A 17,621-nucleotide genomic window follows, 5' to 3' on the forward strand; every position below is an offset into this window, starting at 1 on the left:
GCCCGTGTTCATGGCGACTCAGAGAGAGAGAGAGAGAGAGAGAGAGAGAGAGAGAGAGAGAGAGAGAGAGAGAGATTTGATAGGGGTGTGTAGAGTTTTTCCTTTTTCCTTTTATTCTATTTGAGTAATGTTAATTTCATCGAAATTTATGCGTCAAGTAAAACAACAAATGATGTTGAATGCTTAAAGCTTATTCATAATATAACATATTATCACTCAATGAATTAATCTTTTATGCCATTCTCAATAAGCCTACCCTTAACCCTCATTTAGTTGATTACTTTCTGCGTAAATCAGTTTTGTGATCTCATAGAGTTTGTTAGAAATATACTCATAATCAGAATAACGAGATTATGATATGAGCGATTCAGAATTAAACAATATATTTCTAACAGAATTATTCAATTATGCATGTGTGAAATATTTGACACATATTTTTCTTTGAGTTTAATCATGATATTCTCCTTTGCATTCATCTGCAAGTGTTATTACATTTAGAACAATTTGTAGAATAATTTGATTGCGCGTTTCAGAAATATAATAAATGACAATTAAATTATCTAACTTTGTTTGTATAAATAACAATCAAATTCTCTCTCTCTCTCTCTCTCTCTCTTACTTTTTTAGTTTGCTGCCGTGATCTTGATCCGTTAAGTCATTAGACAGCATTATTAAGCTTAATTCCTAATTGCCTGCGCATAGATGTTAAAGACGGACAATAGCATCGAGTTTCGTAACCTTTTTCCGTGTAGTTTTCTCGCAAAATTTGGGAAGCACCGTGAAAAGAAACGAAAAAACCGGTCAATTCGGCACGAGATTGCTTTTATCTTGCGAGTGATTTTCACTTGCATCATCAAACTTCAGGTTGCCGTCACCCGATCCATCAATCAAATTCGCTCATTGCGTGGGTTCTTTGTTAGTTTTCGTGCGCGACACCTTTGCCAACGGGAGCTAGACAGCTCGGAAGAAGCTAAACGTTCGTCTTCTGATAAAATAACAGGGTTCATGCATGCAGTGAAAATCGATTTCTTACGTGTACGTGCCACGTTATCTTTTGTCTTGGGGCAACTTCTGTGTATATTCAGCTTCGTGAGCAGATGTGTAAATGCTATCGGCTGTGAATAACTTTAGCAGGCTTTAATGATCGGTGTTGCTCGTGAAGTCTCAACTCTGAGTTCAGGCTAGAAATCTGTCGTCACCGGCTCCATAAATAGCAAAATCTATGATGTTCCTCCTCTAGTGACAGTGAATACAACGTCCCTAATTAAACCACACGATCAAGGGTACCAAGTTACATGTCGAGCTCGCTCATTTTGCCGTCTCGAATATTAAAGCACCAATATAGAATGTATCATCTTATCGCGCCAGGGGAAAAAAACTAATCTCTCTAGTATCCCTTCGCCCAAAGACATTATTGATGCAACAACATGTAATAAATCCAATTTCCACAATCCTTAATGCTCAAATCATGCATTCGCATTTCTTTACATAGTGTCCGACGACATATTCTAGTAGGTGTCACGCTAATTGATGCATCCCTAAGTGATCAGTTATACTCATATATTTGCTGAAGAGGTGCATGCAGAGCTGCAGGAGGCTAGCAATTCCATTAACAAGTTGTTAGATCTCAACATGGAGATATCATCTTTTCCACAATTCGTTAGGTAATGTCACTGTGTTTTTACGCAATATCTAGATGTTAAACATAACTAATGAGTCTTTTTCTTCCCTGGTTTTGAACCGAACATCTATATCGACTTAAATCGTAAAAAAAAAAAAATTAACAGCTTGATGCGATCATAGAAATAAACTGATCTAACAAAGTTGAACAGAAACCACGCCTAAGCATGCAGATAAATCATGGTCATCCATGGGCCGGTCCATTGCAAATTTTTTTTTTAGGGCAAGCATAAACACTTTTGCTCCGGTGTTAGTGCAGTTTTGATTAATAAAGCCCGCCAATTTTAGATTTCTCTATAGTTTTATTTTGGAAGCGAAATGGTTTATGTGGGTCAAATTGTGCTAACAAGTAACAAAGCCTTTAACTTCGTGAAAAAAAGAAAGAAAAGAAAAATAAAAAGTTCAGCCCCGAGTCAATCGTACATGTGGATAAGTCTCCGAGTCGATTATTATTTACACTGATGATCTGCCAACGACACTGACAAAGATGCATGCCTCGATCACCCGAAACACGCACGCGATTTCAACACCACGAACGGGCGAACATAACAAATCTCTCCAACTTCTTCCACGTTCGGAAAGGAAAATGGGGAGTGAAGCTTATTTGAATGGACTTGTCAGATAATTGGGAGGGGATATGTGCACTAAAAGTTCTAAAATTTATCACGAAAGTACAATTGAGTCTTAAAACTCACAAAAAGTGCAATTAAAAACTAAAATTTGTCAGAATGGTGCAATCGAATCCTTCCGTTAACTCTGTCCTATTTGGCTAATGGAAAATATTGACGTAGCTTTTTTTAATATTTTCTCTCTCCTACGTGGCGATGACATGCCTAAAACACGGTATACAAAGCTAAACGATGTCGTTTTGGTCCAAATCTAATTTTTAATATAGGCGATGGTGGGGCAGCGACGGCGAGGGCTGCAAAGCGTTTGCCGCCTAGTTCTCTTTCTCCTTATTTATTTATTTATTTAAAATTTAATTTAAATAAAAATTGTATCAAAAGTCAGATTTGGGCTAAAATAACATTGTTTTAGCTATGTCATCATCACGTAGAAGAGAGAAAAGAAAAAAAAGTTACATCAGCATTTTCTGTCAACCAAGTTAGACGGAGTTAATAAAAGGATTTAATTGCATCAATTTTACAAGTTTTAGGACTTAATTGCACTTTTTGTAAGTTTTAGGACTTGATTGCAATTTCGTGATAAGTTTTAGAATTTTCAGTGAATATATCACTTCCTTTTTGTTATTTTTAGCTGAGGTGTGAGTGATATATGTGGGGTGGACGTCACGAGGTTCTTTCTGAGTGTGTTTGGGATCATGCTGGAGTTGAGGATTTCGTGTTACCCTGCTCTCGGATCGCGTAAATCTCATACGAGATATGTGAAATTCGATGATTGAAATGTGCCAAATCATGTTGTTATTCGCATGCATTCGAAATACCAGATGGGGTTCTTGCTGAGCTCGAATAACTTAAAGAGTTCGAAACACTTTGCAGATATGAGTTCGTTGCTTGTTTTCTCTTATATAAAGGCCGTGGGGTTTGCGGGGTCCATAAACCCAGAAAGTTATGTGAAAGGTTCATCAGGAAATCCTATCCCTGCCCCCAAAAAGAATAAATTAAATAACAAGATAAAACAAAGACAAATGTCTAAACGTATCATTCGTAGCACAATCCTGTACTTCCTTGTAACGCAATTGAGAACTGCTTCTCTCCCTAATTTTAAGGTAAAGCACATAGGAACACTTTCAATAAAAAGTAGCAGTATCATATACCCACAACTTCAGACTTGCTAATGGCAACACTCAAATCTGGTAGTAAGCGTATTAGGTTAAGTTGCACAATAGGAACTGCCTGCTTCTGAAATTAGTATATACTACATACACATATAAGCAAATATAGTCGAAATTGAAGAAAGAAAATTTCCAGCAGTTAAGGACGCAGAAGAACTCGTAAGGCCAGCTGCTCCAGCTTGTATCTCACTAACATATCACCATCTGACTGCAGAACCGGCGCGACCACATTATCTCTGGTGAAGGCAGTGACCTCGGCGGTGAAATCTGGCGACAACTTCATAGCTTTCGCGAGGTAATAAAGAAATTGGTGAAGAACGAAGCAATGGTATCATTGTTGATGGAATGTGGCCAAAACGAGATGTCAAAAGAGGTCCCTAACTATGACGGAGCATTCCAAGGATAACAGACCTTGAACTGTTCATCGAGCCTACAAGGACCATCCGGCGAAATCTTCCAAGTACACTGGGTGCATATATCCTGGTCTCTGCTTTGCACATATATATCAAACCATACAATTTGACCAGGCCATGCAAAGCTTCAAAAGAACAATGTCCCCCCCGAAGAATCTGGGTACAAATTCAGAATTCCCAACTACCCTTTATATGATGGATTCCGAGATCATCGTTCTTGGATTCACAATGAACCATTAGAGTTCCAGCCGGCACGTTGTTTTCGATTTTAACGTATGTCTTCATCCAAATACTTCCGACACAGCTACTTACGAATAAAGAACAAAGAAATATGATAGCTGATGTCTTCATCATCGTAGCGTACGTTGCTCCGATTAAGACCTGGTCATGGCAAAATCACGAGTCATTTCAGAAAATGTCCTAGAGGCATTTCAACAAATAGCATGTGCGCATTGAGACTACTAAGATCTGGTCACGACAAAATCATGAGCTATTCCAGAAATATGTCCTAGAGGCATTTCAACAATCAACATGCATGCATTAAGACTGCTAATATCTGGTCATGACAAAATCATGAGCTATTTCAGAAATATGTCATAGAGGCATTTCAACAAACAGCATGCGTGCATTGAGATTACTAAGATCTGGTCATGACGAAATCATGAGCTATTTCAGAAATTGTCCTAGAGGCGTTTCAACAAACAGCATTCATGCATTGAGACTACTAAGTTCTGCTCTTGACAAAATCATGAGCTATTTCAGAAATATGTCCTAGAGGCATTTCAACAAACAGCATGCGTGCATTGAGATTACTAATATCTGGTCATCACAAAATCATGAGCTATTTCGGAAATATGTCCTAGAGGCATTTCAACAAACAGCGTGCGTGTGCATTGAGACTACTAATATCTGGTCTCGACATTGAAACCGTTTCTCATCTAAGATCAGTATTAGAACAACAATGTGTCACGAGTCATTTAGAGAAGGCTAAGATAAACTCAGATTCTCAGTGATAATATATTCGAGCAACATGAACACATCTCGGTTTTGGTATATCACCGAAACAGGGGAGAGAGAACAGCAACGAAATAAATCACAAGAGTGTGATGAAGCCACGATTACTGACCGAATCAAGGAAGAGAACTTGGGTGTTCGTCCACAAAAGCTGCGATCCACGGTTCTCCGGGGTATCTCCGATGCCCCTTCAAATCTGAGGCTCGCTTGTGTCTCTCGAGCTCTCTTCCTCCAACCAAACGCGGTGTCAGAATGCTCTTAAATGTCTTGCCGGTACAAGAGATGGGCGCTCCAAAGGAAATCCCCATTCCTTTTTGAGTTCAAGTCTCACCTCAAGCTCTCAGTCTAGCGTTTAGATGCCCATTTTTGGGACTTCAAAGACTGTATCAGACCTCTGCAGACCTATCGGTCTCTGAAGTCCAAAAATGGCATCTAAAAGTTAGGATTTGAATTGGGCTAATTCGATCAGCCCTGCCCCCGCTCATCCAAAGAGAACCAGAAAGAACGGGGGGTTGGAGAAGATGGAGTTGACAGACTCTTAAAAACAGGACGGGAAGGAGAGACACCGAGAGCGGAAAGCGGGAACCATAAAATGAAATGGTGCACAGTCAAATAATAAACTAATAAATCAATGCTCGTGAAGTTCTCTGTCATGTCGTGCCCCTCCCCTCAGCACACCACAGTCACAGAAGTAAATTTCTTGCAAAGTGGGTTTGCTTCCAATAACAAAGGCTATGGTTAGAATAAGTTACATTAAATAAGCTGTAAAATTTAAATACAAACCTGCATATTTTAGTCTAGTTTTAATAAGGTTTGCGAAACTCTTTCATTCTTAGATAGAATCGGTTAAATTAAAAATTAATAATCATTTAGAAGTGCTTTTAGATGTTATATCCTCTTTTTGATGTTCGACGAAACGATACTTGTTGATGAACGCGAGACGCATGGCAAAGTCTTGTCAGGTTGCCTCTGCCACGTAACAAGCATAGATGTGAAGCAAGATGCAGACATGGCGCGCACAGAATAAAAATTATCCATTTTGTGCATTTGCCTTTAGACCTTTTATAATATAGGCTGATTTCATTTCATGGAAAATAATTATCAGGATAACGTTTTTCAAATTTTTCGGTGTTCAATGCTTCATGGACCTTTTTTAGAGTCTTGAGCTAGCCTACTGCCATTGAGATTCAAATAAATTAGCAGATTTGATTGTAAATGTCTCGAGATTTAAGGCCCTTTCACGTTATTGAGTTTTTTACCCACCATCCCCTCTATGGCAGATCTTGTGTTTTGATGTCCCTTATTTTAGAGGGCTAGTTCTTAAATGAAATGACAAGTCTCTGTTATGTCCAAAAAAAAAAAAACACTCCAGCCCTGCTCAAGTCTCTCTTCCTCATTTTTCTTCACCGACTCAACTTCTCCATGAAGCCTTCACAATCGCAGGAATTTGAGCTTGAAAATTTCAGGAGGCCTTTGAAATTCTCTCTCCTCTTTGTAATGGCACACGATGAAGGAGACACTCTAGCTCTGCTCAAGCCTCTCTTCCTCATCCTTCTTTGTCGACTCAACCTCTTGACGGAATGCCTCGGTATCGCAAGAATTTGAGCTCAGAAATCTTAGGAAGCCTCCAAAATCGTCAGCTTAGCGCCTTCAGAGCTCCTTCTCTTCATAGGAACATTGCTTGTATGTCCGAATTTCATAAGCTAATTGTGCCCTAATTCCTCGATTTGGAGGTTAGGTTTAACGAACATAGCCATTTTGCCACGTCAGACATTATATAATAAATTAATGGCACATCATAATGCCACATCGGATTTTTGGGCTACACCTGTATTTGGAATTATACGGGGCCTTTGGGCTTTCTTTGCATTTAGCTCTTTTCTCGGGGTAAAAAAAAACTATTGAGGTCATACCATTCATAGCCTAAAAGATGACAGTCGAATATACAGAGAATGTTAATCTATATGTCTATAATAGGTACCATAATTGTTTGAGTGGCATTAGTTGAGCACCAATCAAACATACAGCACTATCGTCCCCAGCGATTATCTCTTATCAATTTGCAAAACAAAGAAATCTCAAGCAACACTAGTCCACGATCTTTCTTTAACCTAAAATCAGTTGATTTGGTCGAGGTTGTTGCTCATTAGAGACCCTTTTTCCTTTAAAAGGCTTATTACCTACTATTGATATTAATTATAGGATTTAGTACATGACCCGAGTAAATGAGTTCACTGTTTTAGTTTGCATAAACAACCATTCCTTTCATATGCCTATAAACCCTCGGTTATGTTAGGTTTCAAAACCTCGAATCTACCCATTCTAATCATGCAATACTCACTCTAGATCTCTAAAGACTCCCTGGTTTTGACAAGCTAGGTATTGAGCTCAATAATAATACGATTGGAAAGAGGAAATAGCTTTAAATTGAGTGCCAAAATAAAAATGATTGTGAAGCATAGAAAAATCACTTAATATTTCTGGACGGCAGAGTGAAGTAAGGATACTAAAAGAAAATTTAAGGGGAATTAGAGTGGACTGTTGACATGAGGAAATCAGAGTCTTGAAATTGAATGCTAACCTTACATTGTCCCCACAGGATTAAATGCAATTGAAAATGCATCTGTAATTTCATCCACAGCATCATAAGCCCTGTATGAGCAATGTAGCTGCAATGTCAAGAGTACAAGTCAATAAAATTTCCTCTTTTTTTTCAAGACAATTCAAAACGAAGTTGCGCGAAGAAGATTGTAGAGGAGAAGCTAAGCGGTATGCAGACAACAGAGTTGCTACAAAGCATGTCTAAGATGTGTGGTAAGTTAGGGGTCCACAACTTCAATGTACCCCTAAACGATTATATGGCTTCTGTAAAGTCACCCTAGAGTTCTTGAAACCTCTAAACTAAACAATTCTGTTGTAGACAACTGTGGCAAGAGTCGACTTACAAATTCCTAAAAATCCTGATATGTCGACCACACATTTTCCCGTCAGAATTTGCCCTTCAACCGCTTGTCCATTCTCATGGTGAACACCAAGTTTCTTAACCATGGAAATGACCTCGCATATGAGTTCATCATCCCTGCAAAACAGGAAAAGAAGGAAAGAGGAAGATGTGAAAGGGAACATCTGGTCGGATAATGCACCTGGAAAAAGAACAGATGCATTGACTCTCTTCTTTATTTAATTTCATACTAGATCACTAGTGTTGGAATAATCAAAAGAAGCATCGAGGTCTTGATTTCGAGTTACCCGTTTTGGAATTTCTCCAATTCGCGTCCTTGTATTTTTGAAACACTCTGCAGAGCCTTCTTCCACTTGTTTATAGTCATTGATTCCAACCCCCTGGCCGCATAGTTCCAGTCCCTATCACCGCCGCCGCCTCCTCCTCCTCCGCCCGATCGCCGTCGCCGTCGCCGCCTTTTCCTTCGCTGGGTCGCCGCTGTCTTCTCGTCGTAAGTTTCTCCCTCTCATCTCCTGAGGAGGTTGCTGCGTTCTGTCATTCCCGCTCTTTTCATGATCTCTCCTTCTCTGCTTGCTCCAGTCCCTGTCGCCATCGCCATCTCCTCCTCCGCCCGATCGCCGCCACTGCGTCCTCCTCCGTTAGATCGCCGCCATCTCCTCAGCGTAAGTTTCTCCTTCTCATCTCCTGAAGAGGTTACTGTGTCTTGTCTTTTTTTCATGATTTTTCCTTATTTGCTTGCTCCAATCCCTGTCATCACCGCCGCCTCCTCCTCCACCCGATTGTTGCCGCTGCCGCCACCTCTTCCTCTGCTAGGTCACTGCGGAGCGTAAGTTTCTCCCTCTCATCTCTCGAGGAGGTTACCGCATCCTGTTATTCCTGCTCTTTTCATGATCTCTCCTTCTTTGCTTATTCCCTATCACCGCCGCCGTCTCCTCAGTGTAAGTTTCTCCCTCTCATCTCCGAGGAGGTTGCTGTGTCTTGCCTCATTTCATGATTTCTCCTTCTCTGCTTGCTCCAGTCCCTGTCGCCGCTATCGCCTCCTCTTTCGCTCGATTGCCGCTGCCGTCACCGCCTCCTCCTCCGCTAGGTCGCTACTGTCTACTCAGCATAAGTTTCTCCCTCTCATCTCATGAGGAGGTTGCCGCGTCCTGTCATTTTCGCTCTTTTCATGATCTCTCCTTCTTTGCTTGCTCCAGTCCTTGTCGCCGCTGCCTCCTCCTCCTCCGTTAGGTCGCCGCCGTCTCCTCAACATAAGTTTCTCCCTCTCATCTCTGAGGAGGTTGCTGCGTCTTGTCTCTTTTCATGATTTCTTTTTCTCTGCTTAGTCCAATCCCTATTGCCATCGTCACCTCCTCCTCTACCCGATCGCCGCCTTTGCCGCTAGGTCGCCGCCATCTCCTTAGCGTAAGTTTCTCCCTCTTATCTCCCAAGGAGGTTGCTGCGTCCTGTCATTCTCGCTCTTTTCATGATCTCTCCTTCTCTGCTTCTCTAGTCCCTATCACCGCCGTCTCTTCAGCGTAAGTTTCTCCCTCTCATCTTTGAAGAGGTTTCTGCATCCTGTCTCTTTTTATGATTTCTCTTTCTCTGCTTACTCTAGTCTCTGTCGTCATCGCCGCCTCCTCCTCCGCCCGATCGCCGCCGCCTCCTCTTCCGCTAGGTCGCCGCCATCTCCTCAGTGTAAGTTTCTCCCTCTCATCTCCCGAGGAAGTTGTTACGTCCTGTCATTCCTGCTCTTTTCATGATCTCCCCTTCTCTGCTTGCTCCAATCCCTGTCGTCGTCGCCGCCGCCTCCTCCTCCGCCCAATCGCCGCCATCTCCTCACCGTAAGTTTCTCCCTCTCATCTCTGAGGTGGATGTTCTGTCCTATCTCTCTTCATGATTGTTCCTTCTCTGCTTGCTCCAGTCCCTGCTGCCGCCGCCGCCTCTTCCTCCATCCAATTGCCGAAAAATGAGTGAAAACACGTTTGGTAATTTTCAGGGTTTTATCAACATAGTGTCCCTAATAAAGAAAGAGATTAAGATCTCAGCTGGTGCATCAGCTCATTGTCTCATCAGATTGAAGGTAGCTGCATTTATTAATGAGGGCTTTAGAGTATTCAATTGTGAAAGTTATTTGGTAACTTTCCCTAATTCGTGTAGGGATACGAAACAATATTGAAGTTGGTCATCCCAAGTGTTGAGACGATGGACAACAAAATAGAGCGAGTAGGGCCTGAGGATTATGGAGCAGCCTTTTGACCTAGACGGTAAGAGCAGCTTTTGCGGCAGCTACAACACCTTTAGCCGCCTCTCCTTCGATGCGTGGCAGCTCGACCACCACCTTGGCCACAGCTCCGCCTACGCCACCGAGGCTCACCGGTCCACCTCCCCCGCCGTGGCCCATCGGCCCTCCTCCGCCTTAATCCACTGCAGCCCGAGGCTTGGATTTCGCGGCTACCGGCTCCATAGCTGCATATGATCCGGCGCCGTTAGCACCATTTACCTCTGTAACCGCAATGGGGCCTCCGATGACGGAGAGCCATTTTACGTTATGAAAATGGTTGACAAGCAGGCAGCGGAGAAGAAGAAAGAGAGCCGGAGGGTGGAGATAGAGTAGAGGATCCTCAAGATGGTGCACCACCCGTTCCTGCCCACGCTCTACACTGAGTTCGAGGTCTCCCACTTCTCGTGCATTGTCATGGAGTTCTGCTCTGGCGGCGACCTCCACTCGTTCCTCCGCAAGCAGCCCAACAAGTGCTTCTCTCTCGCCATCGCGAGGTACCCCACATTCCCTCTCCAGTCACTGTGTTTGTCCTTTTCTTTCTTTTTTATTTCAAGAATGTTTTCTCTGTGATTAACTTCCGCAGTTTTCTCAACGAGTGACCATGGAGTTCTTTCTTCATTCCACAAGCCCTTTATATTTTTGCACGTTATGTTGTTTCTAGATCTGTCAAATGGGTGGGTCGGGTCGGGTTATAAATGGTCTAACTTAAATTGACCCATTAACCCGTTTATGATCCATTTATGTGCAATGCAATTTTCTTAACCCATATCCGACCCGACCCATACCCAACCCATACCCGATCATACCCATATTTCTAAAACACTTTCATTTTTAATTAAATTTAGGAAAATTAATACCCAAACTAAGATGAGAGTGCGGAGTGAGTGAGCGAAAGATTGAATGAGGACGAGAGAGATGAGTTGAATTTAAATCAATTGTAAACTTATTTATGACCAATTTACGACCCATTTATAACCCATTTAACACCAATATTAGACTTATAGCAATTTACGACCAATTTACTAAATATAACTAACCAATTTATGACCTATTTACTAATATATGGGTTAAGAAATGGGTTTATGACCCATTTTGATAAGTCTAGTTGTTTCACTTCTCTAAATGGTGTGATTCTCTATGTTTTGTTCTCATATGCTTTTTTCCCTTTGAGAGGTTACCATATTTTCGCGAGGTACCCCATATTCCCTCTCCAGTCACTGTGTTTGTCCTTTTCTTTCTTTTTATTGCAAGAATGTTTTCTCCCTGGTTAAATTCCTCAATTTTCTCAATGAGTGATCATAGAGTTCTTTCAAGAGTGTTTTTTATTTCAAGAATGTTTTTTCTCTTTGGTTAACTTCCTCAGTTTTCTCAATAGGTGACCATGGAGTTCTTTATCCGAACAAAAAAAAAATCATGGAGTTCTTTCTTCATTCCACGAACCCTTTACATTTTTTCATGTTATGTTGTTTCGCTTCTCTGCATGGTGCGATTCTCCATGTTTTGTTCTCATCTGCTTTTTTCCCTTTGAGAGGTTACCGTATTTTCTACTTCTGCTGCAATTAGCGATCTTCCATGGATCCTTTTCTTTTAATCCGGTTTTATTTATAATTTCAAAAACAGCAAAAAAAAGAAGGAAAATGAGCCTCGTTTTCGGTGTTTCTTTTTTGTGGTTTGAAGCTAAACATGCTAAATGGGTGGCTCGAGTCGGGTTTGGGTCGGGTAGGCATGGCCACGATTCGAGCCGGCGGTTCCGGTTCGTGGCCATGTGTGAACTAGAACCGGCCGGTTCGTAATTTAAAAATAACAAAAATAAATTATGAAATAAAAAAATAATGAATTATAAAATTATGAAATAATGAATTATTCAATATAAATTGTAATCAAAACGTAAATTGTAGGGGTGATTGATTTCCGATTCGGTCCGGTTCTGCTCGGAACCGGAAACCGAACCGGTAAGACCAGTCCCTTAATTTTAGAACTAGGAACCGGACCGGCAAATTATAGAACCGGGAACCAGACCATTGGCCCGATCCGATTCTAGGCGGTCCAATGGAACCCTTTGCTCTTAACTAGCAAAGGATCGTAGCCACAAAAGGCATACGACTTCACATGCTCATGGCTTGGCTTGGGTTTTATATACAACCCCTTTGATGGTCTCTTCATTCTCATTTGATGTGGGACTATTGGCATTTGCATGAAGACAAGCCAAGAGTCTCACATTGAAGATGTTCAAAGCAAGCCGAGAGTCCCACATCGAATGGGAACGAAGAGGCATTAGAATCATTGTGTATAAAACCCAAGCCAAGCCTTATAATTAGAGTTCAATACACCCAAGCCAAGCATTGTAATTAGAGATCAATGCACTTACAATGCATGGCAATTAGAGTTTAAATTGTTTTATAAAAAAATAATATTAAATAATGAATTTTTTTAAAAAAATTTCATTATTATTATTATTATTATTTTAATTTGGAACCGGAACCGAGCCCATAGGCCACGGGCCGGTTCTAGTACCGAACCGCGGGCCGGTCAATGGGCCAGGCCCCGGTTTGACCGGGCCAAAACCGGCTCGTGGTCGGGTTATAAATGGTCCAACCCAAATTGACCCATTAATCCATTTATGACCCATTTATGCGTAATGCAAATTTCTTAACCCATACTTGACCCGACCCATATTCAACCCATACCCGATCAGACCCATATTGCTAAAACACTTCCGTATTTAATTAAATCTAGGAAAATTCATACCCAAACTAAGATGAGAGTGCGAAGTGAGTGAGCGCAAGGTTGAGTAAGGACGAGAGAGGTGAGTTGAGTTTAAATCAGTTGTAAACTTATTTATGACCCATTTAAGATCCATCTATAACCCATTTAATATTAATATTAGACTTCTACCCATTTATGACCCATTTACTAAATATAACTAATCCATTTATGACCCATTTACTAATATATGGGTTAAGAAATGGATTTATGACATATTTTGACATGTCTATTTAAAGCTCGAACATTCACGAATTTTTTTTTTAGTTAGAAGATATTCCCGGATTATATACCTGACAATAGCAAGATTATGGTCAGAAGATATTCCCGGATTACCTTTTTGGAAAAAATAATGTAATTCATTTTACTGTAAATAAATTAATAAGAGATTAAGTAGTGAGAAAATAAAAAAAAAGATTAATTTTTTTGGGGGGGATGGGGTTTTGGTTTTTCCAGGTTTTATGCGGTGGAAGTGCTGGTGGTGCTAGAGTACCTCTACATGCTTGGGGTCATCCATAGGGACCTAAAGCTCGAGAACGTGTTGTCAGATCGGACGGTCATATCATGCTCTCTAACTTTGACCTCTCCCTATGCTCCGCCATTGTATCCCCATCGACGAATCTAGACCCCTCCTTCGCCTTGCCCACACCCTCCCGGTACAACTCGCATCCGTAGATGATTCCTCCTTCCCCTTCACTGTTCTCCTATCTTCCCAGCCTCAACAAGCCCTTTTGGTCGTGCAAGAACCAGATCCTCGCCCCGAGCAATCGGGTGTTCGTGGCCGAGCCGGTCGATGCCCGGTCGTAGTCCTTCGTCGGGACCCACGAGTACATGGCACCAGAGATGGCCTCCGGCGAGTCCCACGGCAACGCCGTTGACTGGTGGGCTCTTGGGATCTTCATCTACGAGATGGTCTACGGCCGCACGCCTTTCGCCGACACGTCGAATGAGGTCACGCACCGCAACATCGTCCAGAAGCCCGTCGCCTTCCCCGGCCTGGACGCGCCCGCCCACGGCCCATGAGCTCCACACCTGCGACCTCATCGCTGGGCTGCTCTGCAAGGACCCGCCCTGTAGGCTCGGGTTGAGCCGCGGGTCCGCCGACCTCAAGAAGCATCCCTTCTTTGAGGGCCTTAATTTCGCCCTCGTCCGGTCATTGACGCTGCTTCGGCTTGAGGCTGACGCGGCGGTGAACGACGGCGGCGGTGACTTTCAAACAGCCTTCGATTTCTAAGCAGGAAGGAAGAGCGGTTGAATTTTGTCCACGTGTCCAGCTAGACCTGGCAGCTTGGTAGCGTACATTTGTTTCCCTTATTGTTAATACTATCTTGGGAAAATACTAGGTACCACTCTGATTCCATCGTGGCAAAATAAGAGTGCCCTACGTGCGACACGTGTCAGAGGATCCCACCCGGTCAGATACTTCTAATTTGGAAAATATAGCGCCTCTTGATCAACCCTCGGCACTCTCGCGTAGTCATGGCCATGGTTTGGAACCGACCGGTTCCGGTTCGTAATTTAAAAATTTTAAAAATAAATTATGAAATAAAAAAATAATAAATTATAAAATTATGAAATAATGAATTATTCAATATAAATTGTAATCAAAATATAAATTGTAGGGATGATTGGTTCCCGGTTCGGTCCGGTTCCACTCGGAATCGGGAATCGAACCGGTAATATTGGTCCCTTAATTTTAGAATTAAGAATCTGACCGGCAAATTATAGAACCGGGAACCGGACCATTGGCCCAATCCGGTTCTAGGCGGTCCAATGGAACCCTTTGCTCTTAACTAGCAAAGGATCGTAGCTACAAAAGGCATACAACTTCATATGCTCATGGCTTGGGTTGGGTTTTATACACAACCCCTTTGATGGTCTCTTCATTCCCATTCGATGTGGGACTCTTGGCATTTGCATGAAGACAAGCCAAGAGTCTCACATTGAAGGTGTTCAAGGCAAGCCGAGAGTCCCACATTGCATGGGAATGAAGAGGCATTAGAATCATTGTGTATAAAACCTAAGCCAAGCCTTGTAATTAGAGTTCAATACACCTAAGCTAAGCATTGTAATTAGAGATCAATGCACTTACAATGCATGGCAATTATAGTTTAAATTGTTTTATAAAAAAAATTAAATAATGATTTTTTTTAAAAAATTTCATTATTATTATTATTATTATTATTTTAATTTGGAACCGGAATTGAGCCCATAGGCCACGGGCCGGTTCCGGTTCCGAACCGTGGGCCCGGGTTTGACCGGGCCGGTTCCGTGCCAAAACCGGCTCGTGGTCAGGTCATAAATTGTCCAACCCAAATTGACCCATTAACCCATTTATGACATATTTATGCATAATGCAAATTTTTTTAACTCATATCTAACCCGACCCATATCCAACCCATACCCGATCAGACCCTTATTGCTAAAACACTTCCATATTTAATTAAATCTAGGAAAATTCATACCCAAACTGAGATGAGTGCGAAGTGAGTGAGCGCAAGGTTGAGTAAGGACGAGAGAGGTGAGTTGAGTTTAAATCAGTTGTAAACTCGTTTATGACCCATTTACAACCCATCTATAACCCAATTAATACTAATATTAGACTTCTACTCATTTATGACCCATTTACTAAATATAACTAATCCATTTATGACCAATTTACTAATATATGGGTTAAGAAATGGATTTATGACATATTTTGATAGGTCTATTTAAAGCTCGAACATTCGCGAATTTTTTTTTTTAGTTAGAAGATATTCCCGGATTATATACCTGACAATAGCAAGATTATGGTCAGAAGATATTCCCGGATTACCTTTTTGGAAAAAATAATGTAATTCATTTTACTGTAAATAAATTAATAAGAGATTAAGTAGTGAGAAAATAAAAAAAAATTAATTTTGGGGGGGGGGGGGGGGGTGGGGTTTTGGTTTTTCCAGGTTTTATGCAGTGGAAGTGCTGGTGGTGCTAGAGTACCTCCACATGCTTGGGGTCATCCATAGGGACCTAAAGCTCGAGAACGTGTTAGTTAGATCGGACGGTCATATCATGCTCTCTAACTTTGACCTCTCCCTATGCTTCGCCGTTGTATCCTTATCGATGAATTTGGACCCCTCCTTCGCCTTGCCCACACCCTCCCGGTACAACCCACATCCGCAGATGATCCCTCCTTCCCCTTCACTGTTCTCCTATCTTCCCAGCCTCAACAAGCCCTTTTGGTCGTGCAAGAACCAGATCCTCGCCCCGAGCAATCGGGTGTTCGTGGCCGAGCCGGTCGATGCCCGGTCGTAGTCCTTCGTCGGGACCCACGAGTACATGGCACCATAGATGGCCTCCGGCGAGTCCCACGGCAACGCCGTTGATTGGTGGGCTCTTGGGATCTTCATTTACGAGATGGTCTACGGTCGCACGCCTTTCGCCGACACGTCGAATGAGGTCACGCTCCGCAACATCATCCAGAAGCTCGTTGCCTTCCCCGGCCTGAACGCGCCCACCATGGCCCATGAGTTCCATACCTGCGACCTCATCGCCGGGCTGCTCTGCAAGGACCCGGCCCATAGGCTTGGGTCGAGGTGCGGGTCCGTCGACCTCAAGAAGCATCCCTTCTTTGAGGGCCTGAATTTTGCCCTCGTCCGGTCATTGACGCTACCCCGGCTTGAGGCTGACATGGCGGTGAACGACGGTGGCAGTGACTTTCAAACAGCTTTCAATTTTTGAGCAGGAAGGAAGAGCAGTTGAATTTTGGCCACGTGTCCAGCTAGACCTGGCAGTTTGGTAGCATACATTTGTTTTCCTTATTGTTAATACTATCTTGAGAAAATACTAAGTACCACTTTGATTCCACCGTGGCAAAATAAGAGTGCCTTACGTGCGACACGTGTCAGAGGATCCCACCCGGTCAAACACTTCTAATTTTGAAAATATAGCGCCTCTTGATCAACCCTCGGTACTCTCGCGTAGTCATGGCCACGGTTTGGAACCGGCGGTTCCGGTTCGTGGCCATGTGTGAACCGGCTGGTTCCGGTTTGAAACCGGCCGGTTCCGGTTCGTAATTTAAAAATTTTTAAAATAAATTATGAAATAAAAAAATAATAATAAATTATGAAATTATGAATTATTCAATATAAATTGTAATCAAAATGTAAATTGTAGGGGTGATTGGTTCCCGGTTCGATCCGGTTCCGCTCGGAACAGGGAATCGAACCGGTAAGACCGGTCCCTTAATTTTAGAACTAGGAACCGGATCTGTAAATTATAGAATCTGGAACCGGACCATTGGCCCGATCCATTTCTAGGCGGTCCAATGGAACCCTTTGCTCTTAACTAGCAAAGGATCGTAACCACAAAAGGCATACAACTTCACATGCTCATGGTTTGGCTTGAATTTTATACACAACCCCTTTGATGGTTTCTTCGTTCCCATTCGATGTGGGACTCTTGGCATTTGCATGAAGATAAGCCAAGAGTCTCACATTGAAGGTGTTCAAGGTAGGCCGTGAGTCCCACATTGAATGGGAGCGAAGATGCATTAGAATCATTGTGTATAAAACCTAAGCCAAGTCTTGTAATTAGAGTTCAATACACCCAAGCCAAATGTTGTAATTAGAGATCAATGCACTTACAATACTTGGCAATTAGAGTTCAAATTGTTTTATAAAAAAAATTAAATAATGAATTTTTTTAAAAAAATTTCATTATTATTATTTTTTAAAAATAATTTGGAACCGGAAC

At 42.1% G+C, this 17,621-nt stretch overlaps 1 long non-coding RNA gene and 2 pseudogenes across 1 annotated transcript; 2 read left to right on the plus strand and 1 right to left on the minus strand.

Annotated features, from left to right (window-relative positions):
- Positions 1-3,428: 3,428 nt before the first annotated feature.
- On the minus strand, positions 3,429-5,384 carry LOC130136887 (uncharacterized). Its single transcript, XR_008815587.1, has 2 exons — positions 5,015-5,384; positions 3,429-4,269 (listed from the first exon to the last, which is right to left on the minus strand). It is a non-coding gene; the product is annotated as an uncharacterized LOC130136887 (long non-coding RNA).
- Positions 5,385-10,085: 4,701 nt separating this feature from the next.
- Positions 10,086-14,124, plus strand: LOC115668866 (protein kinase PINOID-like; annotated as a pseudogene).
- A 1,241-nt stretch (positions 14,125-15,365) lies between these two features.
- LOC115668474 (protein kinase PINOID-like) lies at positions 15,366-16,607 on the plus strand (annotated as a pseudogene).
- The last annotated feature ends 1,014 nt before the right edge of the window (positions 16,608-17,621 follow it).

Source organism: Syzygium oleosum, unplaced genomic scaffold (assembly GCF_021117445.2).
Source record: "Syzygium oleosum isolate NSW1041296 unplaced genomic scaffold, Sole_v2.1 Sole_v2.53, whole genome shotgun sequence".
Lineage (NCBI taxonomy): Eukaryota > Viridiplantae > Streptophyta > Magnoliopsida > Myrtales > Myrtaceae > Syzygium > Syzygium oleosum.